Here is a 12500-nt window from a genome sequence, read left to right as displayed (position 1 = left end):
CACAGTAGGCCAACCACAGCATAGATAGGCCTAGTTAAAACCAGGCTATCATATGAATAATAGGAAAAATGACAATTAAACTAGCAATCTGGCAGGAGAACCGGCAAACGTAGAAGTTAAAACAGGTGCATTGATAAGGGAGAGACTCAGACTGCGTGAGTTTCAGTCCAGAATCAATTATCTTATTCCATTTAAAGACGGAAATATAGGCTAGCCTAATTGAAACCTCATAATATAGCCTTTTTTTTTTTTTTTTACATTAGGCTCCATACCATTACTATTGCATAATCTCTCCGCCCTGCATTTAGCCTATAGGCTATTCGGCCTACCCAGCAAACACGCAACGTCAGGGAGACGTTCAGATCATGTCTTAATAACGTCCGTCGGTCCAGAACCCCATTTGTACGTCTGCTGGACCCCTCAATATTCAAACGTCTGGCTTGGACCCCTCTAAGACGTCTGTGGACCTGCAAAACGGGTCCAATAGCCTATCTGAACGTTAAAAAAAAACATTCATTCTGGCTCCTAGTTAGATGTCTTTGGACGTCCGAAAAAGACAAAAAAAGACGTCTAAAAGACGTATTTTAGACGTGTCTTTGCTCAGTGGGTACCATCTTATAGGCTACAGGTTTAACTTTGAAAATAGGCCACTCAGCTTTCAGTAGCCTAAAACTGTGCCATATTGGCTTTTGGACATTATTAGGCTATTGTTTGGAAACGTTCAAACGATCACTCATCTAGGCTACTTCAATACGACTCGAGATCACAACTGCCATCATCATCATCATCATCACCACCGTGATCATCATCCTCTAGCCTACATCATCTTACCCGACTTACCGGTGTTGGACGGCGGCGCGCTCCGCCTCATCCAGTCGTAAGGGTTCCGTCGCTGGGAGTTGGGGGACAGCTGCCCGACGGAGGAGTTGATGGAGGACGGGAGCAGCCCGGGTGGTTGGACCGGGGAGAACTCTGGCGGGCTGAACCCGATGGGCCCAGGGTTAGACGTGGAGGGTCCAGTCCCGGGCCCGTAGTGCGACCACTCGTCCCGTGCCTGTGCGTAAGCCGGGTTCCAGGCCCCGGTCTGGCCGTGGTCATTGCTAATCCCGGGAACGTGGTGATAACCGGTGAACTCCGAGTATTGCGGCGGCGCGGCAACAAAGTTCTGGTGGTTGAGGTTGAGACTGGGGTGTCGCACCGGGTTCGGGTACATGCTGCTGTCCTTCTCCAGAAGATAACTCACGTACATGTTTCCGGATGGGAACTCCTGCGCATAGTGCGTGTCCAGTTCGGTCCTGCTGCCTGCCTTAGCCCGGCTTTCTGCTTAACTAGACTGCTGCTGCTACCTGCCTGGCCCTACCTGCGCTGCTCAGCTCTCTGTTTGACACACTGACTGCCAGTAAAGAGAGTTTCTCTGACGTACAATTTTATTGCCCTGATATCCCTCCCTCCCTCGCCTCGTCTTATCCCATCGGGTCATTTGCATGGGAGACGGACCTTGCATTTCAAAGGCGAGCAGGGGCCTTCATCAAAGGCTCCTAGGGCGGCGAGAAGAATGCTACAAATCGCACAGGAGAAACTAACATCACTTCATGCAGAGTTTCTCAACGGGAGAACCTGTCCCGGCATTGTCCGCGCGAGCCCTGGCAAATATGCACGGGCTCGGAGCGGAACGGTGCCGGGGTCAGGGCAAGGTCTAGACTAGAGAGGCCTGTCCCGAACCCAACCGGTTTATAAACTAGATAAATGCATTTTTAAATTAATTATTTAGCCTGTGTAATCATATTCTGGATCGTCTCCTCATTGTGGAATTAAATGTAGCCAATATATCATCATCTATCATTATTTGATAATTAGGCTACATGTTGTTGTTGTTGTTGTTTTTTATAGGGGGGGGGGGGGGTATTACATTTTGTTAGCTTATTGGTTGTTTTCGGAAAATATTGAGTAGGCCTATTTAAGGACTATGTATAGTTGTACTTTAACACAAAAGATCCCACTGGTCAATTTAAGTGACTTCTATTAACCGCGTCCATTCTAGACTGATAGGGCTATTAGGGAGACGTGTTAGAATATTTAGCCCTATGGTCGTGGAGGTATTAAACTGTATCCGACAGCTATCCCTGGTGCCTCTGTGACCAAATGCACTCCTGAGACAGACACAGAGGCTCCGCGCGCCTGTGTTGGAGGCTGAACTTCAAACAGATCACTGGGACGATACGCCGCTCTCGTCTCGTCTCGTGCCCACCTCCTCACCCTGCACCTCGAAAGCGGACCGTCTAGAGAAGGAGGCAACCTCTGCGCGAGCCCCCGAGGGCAGTGTCTCCGGGAACCACGCGGCTCATTTCAATACAAGTTGTTGCCCTCCCGGTGCCCCCGGTTTTGCATCCCCACTGTCCCTCCACTTCCTCCGTCTCGTGTCATAAAATAGAAATAGCTGAATGAACCCATAAGTAAAGAAACTGTCAGGATGATGTTGACAGTATCACAGCTGTTCCTTGAAAGACACCAAGTATATTCATGAATTCGTTAAACATCCTATTTATGATTTCTTATAGCCTATTCAAGTAGATAATGATAATCATAATAACACATTAATTTAGCTTATATTTTTCTGAATGTGTTGCCTACTTAGCCTAAGCCTTTATTTGAATCAGCAGATGATCAGTTCATTTCAGAAGAACTAGATTATTCGCTAAACATGAATCTCTTCGTTTTTATCTTTAACTTAGTTATCCTAGTTTTAATTGCACATTAAAAAAGACTAAATATGTTTTTCATGTGCACTTAAAATATTTTTAGTGCACAATTAAAACTAAGATAACTGGCGGGAAAATTAAACTCAGGCTGTAACAAAGTGAGCAGAGGCAGAGCTCTGTGGCCTGTTTCCATTCGATGGCGTCTGAAGGCCCGCTGCTCTATTCAAAGCGTTATTTTCCATATTCCCAGAATGCATAGAGGCCTTCTTCTGTTGGAGAGAACTCATTAAAATAACTTGTTATTTATGTATAATTTATGTTTACTAAACACACGAGTTGTATTTAAATACGGTGTAGAACAATATCAATAATAATAATAACATAAATTATTTTAATAACCATCTGAATTATCATATTTAGAATAATATGATCATGTATTATTATTATTATTATTATTATTAGTAGTAGTAGTAGTAGTAGTAGTAGGCCTAGTAGTAGTAGTAGAAGTAGTAGTAGTAGTAGTAGTAGTAATGGCGACAACAACAACAATAATAATAGCCTAATAATAATATTAATAATAATAATAACAATAGGCTACCTGTAATAATATTACCTGTAATACTATCAATTTGATATTTTCAATATTATAACACAGCACTTTTCATACAGATAAATCCAGCACAAAGCCCAAAGAGCCTACGGTATGTGTTTATTTCTGGTGTGGGGCTGGTGCTCATCCAGCAGGCAGAGAGAACAGAGGAATGGCTTGTGAGAGAGGAGAGGGTCGGGAAGGGAGGAGGAGAGAGGAGGGAGGAGAGGAGAGGAGGAGAGGGTTGGGAAGAGAGGAGGAGAGGGGAGGGAGGAGAGGAGGAGAGGGTTGGGAAACCACGAGGAGAGGGGAGGGAGGAGAGGAGGAGAGGGTTGGGAAGCCAGGAGTAGAGGGGAGGGAGGAGAGGAGGAGAGGGTTGGGAAGCAAGGAGGAGAGCGGAGGGAGGAGAGGGTTGGGAAACCAGGAGGAGAGGGGATGGAGGAGAGGATGGAGGAGAGGTTTGGGAAGCCAGGAGGAGAGGGTTGGGAAGAGAGGAGGAGAGGGGATGGAAGAAAGGAGGAGAGGGTTGGGAAGAGAGGAGGGGAGGAGAGGAGAGGAGAGGAGAGGAGAGGAGAGGAGAGGAGAGGAGAGGAGAGGAGAGGAGAGGGGAGGAGAGGAGAGGAGAGGAGAGGAGAGGAGAGGGGAGAGGAGAGGAGAGGAGAGGAGAGGAGAGGAGAGGAGAGGAGAGGAGAGGAGAGGAGAGGAGAGGAGAGGAGAGGAGAGGAGAGGAGAGGAGAGGGAGGTCCCTTCCTGGTCTCTGCCTCCCTGTAGTTTCCTGTCTGGGCTGGGTTGAGAGAGGCTCTGGTGAGAGAAGAACAGAGACCCTTGACAGAGACAGTGCTCCCCCACCCCTCTCTCCTCCCCCTCTCTCCCTCTCTCCTCCCCCTCTCTCCTCCCTCTTCCTCTCTCTCCCCCACCCCTCTCTCCTCCCTCTTCCTCTCTCTCCTCCCTCTCCCTCAACCCTCTCTCCCCCAACCCCTCTTCCCCCCCCTTTCTCCCTCTCTCCCCCAACCCCTCTTCCCCCCCCTTTCTCCCTCTCTCCCCCAACCCTCAGCCTCTCACAGACGACATCTCTCTCTCTCTGTGGCTCTTGTTCTCTCTGCCTCAAGACTGTCTGGTCCAGTTCCAGGAAGCTCACGCTCACATGCCTGCCAGCAGGTCGGAGAGTCCTGGGAGCGTGGATGTGATCAGCTCAGAGAGAGATACCCCCAGGGAGACAGTGGGTCTGAGAGAGATACCCCCAGAGAGACAGCGGGTCTGAGAGAGATACCCCCAGAGAGACAGCGGGTCTGAGAGAGATACCCCCAGAGAGACAGCGGGTCTGAGAGAGATGCCCCCAGAGAGACAGCAGGTCGGGTCATCCCCCAGGAGAAGCTGGAGGCTGGGCACGGCTGAGTGGGGGGGGGGGGGGGGGGCATGGAGGTGTGAGGTCACACTTCACAGCCAGGTGTGACTTCCTCGACAACGCAGGGTGCCATGGAGACGCGGGGCAGTGACTTCTGTGTCACAGAGACAGGAGGACTCCTGATCCTGACTATACGGCTGCTGTCTACATGAGCACACACACACACACACGTGCGCGCACACACACCCACATGCACACACACACGCACACATATTTCTGTATATTTTTAGCTATTGTAAATTTGTATTCTAGTCTAGATGGTGTTACTTTGTTGTCTTTTTATGCCATAACAATACAATACTACTACTACTACTGTACTACACATGCGCACACACATGCACACACACACTCACACACATTTTTATGTAAATTTTTAATAATCAGTTTGATACAGACATATGTTTTTATTTCATCATTCATTTTAATTTCATTTAAACAATGACAGTCACTAGACTAGACTAGACAGTCACTTCACTAGAACAGAGATACTTCACTAGAACAGAGATACTTCACTAGAACAGAGATACTTCACTAGAACAGATACTTCACTAGAACAGAGATACTTCACTAGAACAGAGATACTTCACCAGAACAGAGATACTTCACTAGAACAGAGATACTTCACTAGAACAGAGATACTTCACTAGAACAGAGATACTTCACCAGAACAGAGATACTTCACTAGAACAGAGATACTTCACTAGAACAGAGATACTTCACTAGAACAGAGATACTTCACTAGAACAGAGATACTTCACCAGAAAAGAGATACTTCACTAGAACAGAGATACTTCACTAGAACAGAGATACTTCACTAGAACAGAGATACTTCACTAGAACAGAGATACTTCACTAGAACAGACATGAACTGCAACCTAATTATGTAGCTCTTATATGATAAACATAAAATGCTCTTACAGTTTTAAAACGGACATTTGTGCAATAGAAAAGATTAAGTCTTTAGAAGCATTAAACGCATTGTAGATAGTTGAATAACAATGAATGTTTGATTATAATTATGAGTGATCACAAAAAGATGAGTAAAAATCAACACCTAACCGCTGTGTGAGCTTTAAATCAAACCAGTTGCAATTTACTACTGACACTTTTTTTTATTATTAGTTTATTACTCACTTTATGCACTTTACTCACGTTTTTATCATAGGCTCACATTGTATGACATGTCGAATGATTGAATTTGCTGTCTGTCTCTTGTTGTGTTGTGTATTGCTATGTCGTTCTATGTTATGTTGTGCCGTGAGCTATTACTGTAGATACATTGAATTTCCCCAAGGGGATTAATAAAGTATCTATCTATCTATCTATCTATCTATCTATCTATCTATCTATCTATCTATCTATCTATCTATCTATCTATCTATCTATCTATCTCAGTCTTTTACACTTCTGAATTTAATGATCACAACTGTTATTACAGTTTTCTGTAAATGGTTTAGGCTTGTAATGGACAGCCATTTAAAAGTGTTATGAAATTAAAACAAACATTCTTGAAGAAATAATGGTATCATACTGAAACATTGAAACTGTTGTGATCTGAGACAAGACACTCTATCAAGAGAGCAGACACTTAATCAATATTAACACTAGCTTTCAAACAACACTCATTAAGATCTTATTATTGACTAAATAAAGATAGCAATAAACATATACAACGGAACATCTTGAAGCTTCATTTGAATGGTTTATTGCTGAATGTATTTTATCAATTTAATATTTCCTCTCATCCTCAAAAGCATAAGCACCTCAGTCCAACTCTCTTCCAGTAGGGACATTACATTATGACCATTAGAAAACAGTTATCTAAATAAATTATTACATATAAATACAGATTCTTTCCAGAGGAAACCCAGTCATGTCCTCACCTGGAAGAGATCTGAGAACAAAAACAATATTTGGTGCATGTTGCAATGTGTTAATCTTCAATCTGGTCATAATTAGAATCCACATGTGCTAGCAACGTGCTAATGTTCTTCTCATGCTAATTACAGTAGCACATGCATCACAGTGGTCTGTATTTAAACAGCACATGAGCCAGTGATATGAATAAGTCACAGTAGTCTGTATTTACGTTATAGTATATTATAAATCACAATGGTCTGTATTTAAGCAACACCTCAGACAGTAGTGCAGTGTATGAATGGCAGCTCCCAGTCCGTGTGACTGACCCAGGGCAGCGAGCCTGGGCTTGGCCGTGAGCCTGATCCTCATCCAGAGGGCTGTCTGGACTGGCCTGCCCTCTGGCTCCCCCTGCTGCTAACTAAGCAGTAAGACAGTGGACACTAGTGCATTGCTGTTGTTACCACAATATTTTATTAGCTAACTAATTAGCTAATTAATAAGTTAATGCATTTGATTATTCATTCGATAATTTAATAATTAATATGTTATCAACAAGTCAACAAACCATGCTCATAGATAGATAGACAGACAGACAGACAGACAGACAGACAGATAGATAGATAGATAGATAGATAGATAGATAGATAGATAGATACATTATTGATCCCCAAGGGGAAATTGTCATTGTATTGAAATAAAATTAGATTAGACATTAGAAACCAGGCCAGGCCCAGCCTGGCTTATGTGCATGGCTGGCTTGTTTCTGTTCAGGACTGGTAGGACGGAAGCTCACAACAACTAGCAGCAGCTTCCATAACATTATTGGTAGCGGTCAGTGGCTAAAGCAGTTGCACTGATGATTCCTGTAACGTTAGCTATTTTGCTGCAATTGGTTCAACTTCTGTTTCTGGACAAAGGTAAGGGATAAACCCAGAAAGCACAAGGCTAGCGGACCTACAGCACGTCCCCGATGGATGAGTTGGTGGACCTCCGGCAGAATATAACACAAGGCTAGCGGACCTACAGCGGGTCCCTGATGGACGAGCTGGCGGACCTCCGGCCGAATCCACTGGCGGGTTCCTGGCCATTTGCACATCGAATGGCAAGCGGACCTCTGGCAGATTATTATTATCAGGGACAGCGGTCCGCTAGTAATCCGAAATGCTCCCACTATTGCTCCACCAACATTCCACCGGTAGTTTATTGTCTATATCCTAGGCCCATTGGCCCTTATTCTATTGCTAAATTAACTTACTCTGAACATTTGGTAACCCTTCCTTTCATAGTCCCCCAATTACTACATTTACCTGGTAAATACATGCAAAATATAGCCTAATATATAATTGGTAATTACTGAGACACCTATACTGTAGTTATTATTTCAAAACAGGAGTATTTCAAATGTTCAATTACTGCACATTAATTAAATAACTGACAACAACTGACAAACACAAATGGCAAATCACAATGCTCATATTTATTAAAATGCTTTGAATTATATTAATTATAACTGGATCCACTCAGGAAGTTGCATACACAGAGAAACATAACAGTAAGCACAAGTCTAGTATATCAGTGGGACTTCTAATTGGTCACTTAATTGGTCACCCAGTGTCTGCAATCAGTTTGACACAGTTCATTCATCTGCAAAACAGACTGTACATTTCCTTATAAATAAAATAAAAACTTACAGACTTGTTTTACATCACAGTCAGCCCAGTGTCTGGGGCCATGGAACCAGGTGCTCCTGGGCAGTTCAGTATTTTGAGTTGCTCCAGCCACCCTCCCTGTCTGACGCCCCCTTCAGGTACTTGGTAGCCTCCTGCTGCAGTGCCTCCTCAGTGGTTCCCCTCGTGACTGGGTTTTTCCACGTAGCCCCTAAGAGGGATAAAGAACATGTTAGCTCAGAAACACATGTCTGCTTTATTGGCACAGTGACAGTAGAAGAGGACAGGAAAGTCTGGAGAGGAGGGGACTGATACCTTCATGCTCGGAGGTACCCATTAATTTGGGGTGTGCTTTAAATTCTAAACATGATTTATTTACAACAGACTATTACATTAGACCAGGGATTCTCAACCTTTTGTGAGGCTCACTTCTGATTCTGAGGACCTATTTGAAGCAGATCCTGATCCACCCCTTGGTGAATTTTTCACTGTTTACTCCATTAACTAGACATTGAAAGAGAAAACAACACTACCTCTACACTTGTTTTATTCCAGAGCACAGGAACATAGTGGTCGATGAACAGCCCAGACAGGAATGAAGGCCACGTGGGAAAAGACAAAAGACACAACCCATGCATTATCAATTTTGTTAGACTCACTGACATGAAAAGTAGACTCTACCATTGCTTAAAAATATGTAAGCTGTATAATCTTGTGATCATGATCATGATGCTGAGCCCAGTTTCTTAAATTGGAGGAGAGCATACTTGCACTCGTTGCACGCAAGCTTTCCTCAGTATTGTGACAATATTACTACTTTTTAAACCCCTAATAAGGATTATATGACCTTTCAATTCTCTTCACTTACATAAACAGATAGTGAGGGTGTGGTCTCTGAAATAATAAAGAAATATAATATATAACTAATAGAAATACTTACACAAATAACTAAATATACTATTGAATAGTAATTCAATACTCATTGAATTGTTGAAACTGAACAAGGAAAACATTCTATCTAAGCCTGTTGCTACTCTCCCGTGGCTGAAGACGGTAAATGCAGTCCATCACCGGTAATACACATTGTAGCCAACTAATAAGAGCGTGGACTAAATCATACTTGGGCAACAGAACGTAATGAACATAAAAATCAAACAAAGTACAGTTACTGTAACTGTACAGAAAAGTGACAGGGCAGGGCGTCAGCGCATGCGAATGCGAGTGGAATTCCGCTTGGAGACCGCTAACAACTCGCCAGCAGAAATTCTCCAGCTGTTTAACAACGGAGCCCCTCTAGACACCCCCCAGTAGAAACACTCCAGTGGATTGTCGCTCTGATTCCGATGGAGGACCGATATCTGTGTGCTATCTGGGAAAAGGTTGGAGTGAAAGGATGAATGTGTGGAGGTTTGGGGTATAGTCCCATAAAATCATCCCCATTGGGTCTTGAACCCCGATCTCCCGGGTGGGAGTCCAATACTTTCACCACTACTCTACTTGTGCAGCGGAGATCGGCGGGTTGATTTTGGTGTCCTTCATTATTTTGATGTACTGTAGAGATGCGAATATTGCGGATATATCCGTGACATCTGCGGATATCCGCATCCGCGGGTGGGTGGGCCAATAAAAATCAACATTGTGATTAATTTCGGGTGGATTACGGGTGGATTTGTCAGTTATATTCGTATTTAATAACTACTATAATTCTATAGCCTATATTATATTATAACAACTGTGAGAAAGCGCGAGACCTGCCAGCAGCTCACTCTAATACCCTCGACCACTTCGTCAACCGAGATCCTGCGAAAGCGAGCCTATGATCTTTGAATTGCTTCAGTCAAGAAAATGCGCCTCTATGAAAAGCGAATGAGCATGAACGGCTGGACATAATTTAAATGTAAATACAATAACTTACTGTTTGGGGGGTTGGGGGCGGGTCTCTACATTTTAGAAGATAATTACATCGGGTGGGTGGCGGGTGGATGATTGATGAGTGCACGCGGATTCGGGTGCGCTCAAACTCCATCCGCACATCTCTAGTGTGCTGGGACTACTGCCTTTTGTGGCGCCAACAGAGAAATGCAGGTCAACATTCAACGGAGTAAGGGAGGGAGGGAGTGACTACCCGACAAACGCTATCTATGGTGCCGGCTTCCAGCCACGCACAAAAATACCCAGATGAAAACATTCCCTTGTGTCTCCACAGGGGTCCCATGTCCCAACTCCTGACGCAAGTGAAAGAGGTGGAGACTGGTTTCAAAGTCATAATGTGCAGCTCCTATCTGGCATGGTTTATTTGATAGAAACTTATATAATCCTCCTCTAGTTGAATCTTGGCTGAGATTCCGTCCTGCTCAGCAGAACCACAATGGATAATTCCCTTCAAGTCCAAATTAGCCAGAAGTCCTCCTCCTCTCCTCTCCTCTCCTCTCCTCTCCTCTCCTCTCCTCTCCTCTCCTCTCCTCTCCTCTCCTCTCCTCTCCTCTCCTCTCCTCTCCTCTTCTCTTCTCTTCTCTTCTCTTCTCTTCTCTTCTCTTCTCTTCTCTTCTCTCCTCTCCTCTCCTCTCCTCTCCTCTCCTCTCCTCTCCTCTCCTCTCCTCTCCTCTCCTCTCCTCTCCTCTCCTCTACCCTCCCCGCCTTCTCTTCTCTTCTCCTTCCCTCCTCCCCTCTCGTTTCCCATCATGCTCTCTTTCTCTTCAGTCCAAAAACAAATGACTTCACATCATGTCTGTTTCTTCCTGATGATTGCCATGGAAACACAGGGGTCACACTCTGGGCAAGTTCCAAGACTTTGATATGGTGGTTTCTATGTGAAGACTAGACACACACACACACACACACACACACACACACACACACACAAACACACACCCGCACACACACACACACACACACACACACACACACACACACACACACACACACACACACACACACACACACACACACACACACACACACACACACACACACGGCTGAATGACTCCTATGTCTGTGTGCTCCCAGTTTGGTCTTGCTTCCGGGGGCGGTCCATGTGTGTTTAAATATGCCACATGTTGACAGAAGTGCTGAGTGTGTAGAGCTGATCAGCCTGGCTGCACAGCACACACACACACACACACACACACACACACACACACACACACACACACACACACACACACACGCACACACGCGCATGTGGACAGTTTGACTATGTCTATCTAAAAGGGACTACTTTACTGAGACTACTTAAGCCCCTCCCCTCCCCTCCCCCACCAATAAAGAGCAGCAGAAAGCCTGAACTCAGCTGCTGGCTACAGCCTTGGATTCTCTAGGCATCCACTCACATCCTGCCCAGAGAGGAGGAGGAGGAGGGAGGCAGGGAAAAGAAGGAGGGAGGATGGATGGAGGGAGGGAGGAGAGGAGAGGAGAGAGGGAAAAGAAGGGGGGAGGTTCAGATTGAAAACAGGCGCAGGCTTTTTCTGCCAGAAAGAGACTGACTACCTTTTCACCAGCTCACACCCGCGGAGAGAAGAGGAGGAAGATCACTCTCTTCTCCTTCTCCTTCTCCTTCTCCTCTCCCTCTCCTCTCTCTCTCTCTCTCTCCTTCTCCTCCTTCTGTCTTCTCCCTCTCCGCCGGATCAGAAGGACTCCTGCCCTCGGCCGGTGGGGATCGGAGCTGCTCGGTCACATCATCCCCGTCCTCCTTCACCATCTTCTCTAGGAATGGACTCAGAACCAGGCTGGACCCGTCTGGACTCTAATCCACCGATAGTCCTGGAGGAATACCAGCGGATGAAGTCTGGACTCTAATCCCCCGATAGTCCTGGAGGAATACCAGCGGATGAAGTCTGGACTCTAATCCCCCGATTGTCCTGGAGGAATACCAGCGGATGAAGTCTGGACTCTAATCCCCCGATAGTCCTGGAGGAATACCAGCGGATGAAGTCTGGACTCTAATCCCCCGATAGTCCTGGAGGAATCCCAGCGGATGACGTCTGGACTCTAATCCCCCGATAGTCCTGGAGGAATACCAGCGGATGACGGAGGCTTCAGTTGCCCTGGGGGGTCTAATGGGAGCCGTGATGAACACAGAGCATCTCAGCCTCATCTAGAGCAGATGCAGGTAGGCTGGTCAGGCTCCAGAGGTTCCAGAGGTTCCAGAGGATCCCAGCCCTGTGACCCTGCACCCTGAGGCTCTCAGCCTCCAAAACCTTCACCCTGAGGCTCCCAGCCCCCAAAACCTTCACACTGATGAGGCTCCCAGCCCCCAAAACCTTCACTCTGAGGAGCCTTCA

General features: G+C 45.6%; 1 protein-coding gene across 1 annotated transcript in view; it reads right to left on the bottom strand.

The window, feature by feature from the left end:
• The window catches only part of LOC311315879 (steroid receptor RNA activator 1-like), a gene marked incomplete at its 3' end in the record, with an annotated part of 116922 nt that overhangs the window by 5847 nt on the left and 98575 nt on the right, over positions 1-12500 (bottom strand). The gene's annotated exons all lie outside the window — the stretch shown is intronic.

The sequence above is a fragment of the Borostomias antarcticus genome (genome assembly GCF_949987555.1).
Source record: "Borostomias antarcticus genome assembly, chromosome: 1".
NCBI lineage: Eukaryota > Metazoa > Chordata > Actinopteri > Stomiiformes > Stomiidae > Borostomias > Borostomias antarcticus.
The sequence above is the reverse complement of the archived record's forward strand: the minus strand, read 5'-3'. Positions and strand labels throughout refer to the sequence as shown.